Here is an 816-nt window from a genome sequence, read left to right on the forward strand (position 1 = left end):
GCTTAATTATATTTTTTGTCTTTATAAATATTGGTCATTTTGTGATAAGTTCCTAGAAATTTTTTTGTTAGGATTTAGTTTATATAAAGTTAAAAAATTAATATTTAGTCCCTGTTGTTAACCCTCTCTATGTTAAGTACTGAGCTAGCTCTCCTTCAGCCAGCTTAACACTCCACATGACGTCAACTAGCATGTTACGTCATTTATTTATTTATTATTTAAAATTAAGATTTACAAATAAGTCCTTGAACTTATTTTGTATAATTGCATAAAAGGCCTTTTCCCTACCCCTCCTCTTTCCCTTACCTCCACTCCCTCCCTTTCTCCCTTCTCACACCACCACTCCTCCCTTTCCCTCACACCCTCTCCCTTTTTCCCCACTCCCACCCCATCTACACCACCCCTCTCCCCCACCCACTTCCATTCTCCCATTTGCATCAATCCTCTCTCCCACCCTTTCCTATTCCCCCATCCGCACTACCTCTCTTCCTTTTCCACACTCCTTCTCCCTCCAATACCAACATTCCCACCTTGATTCTCACCACCCCCTCTCCCACCCCTTCCCATTCTTCCATTCACACCACTCTTCTCCCCCACCCACTTCCATTCTCCTATCCGACCCACCTCTCTTCCCCTTCCCCTTCCAACACCCACACTTCTATCTCCCTCCAACACCCACATCCCCACTCACATCTGTATCATCCCTTTTCCACACCCCTCTCCCTCCAAAACCCATACTCCTAGCCCCATCTTGATGACAACCACAAACCGTGTTGCCGAATTAAACGATCTTGAATTGGATTTCACACAATAAAA

The sequence above is a fragment of the Abrus precatorius genome, unplaced genomic scaffold, assembly GCF_003935025.1.
Source record: "Abrus precatorius isolate BTA unplaced genomic scaffold, Abrus_2018 Scaffold9, whole genome shotgun sequence".
NCBI classification, from domain to species: domain Eukaryota; kingdom Viridiplantae; phylum Streptophyta; class Magnoliopsida; order Fabales; family Fabaceae; genus Abrus; species Abrus precatorius.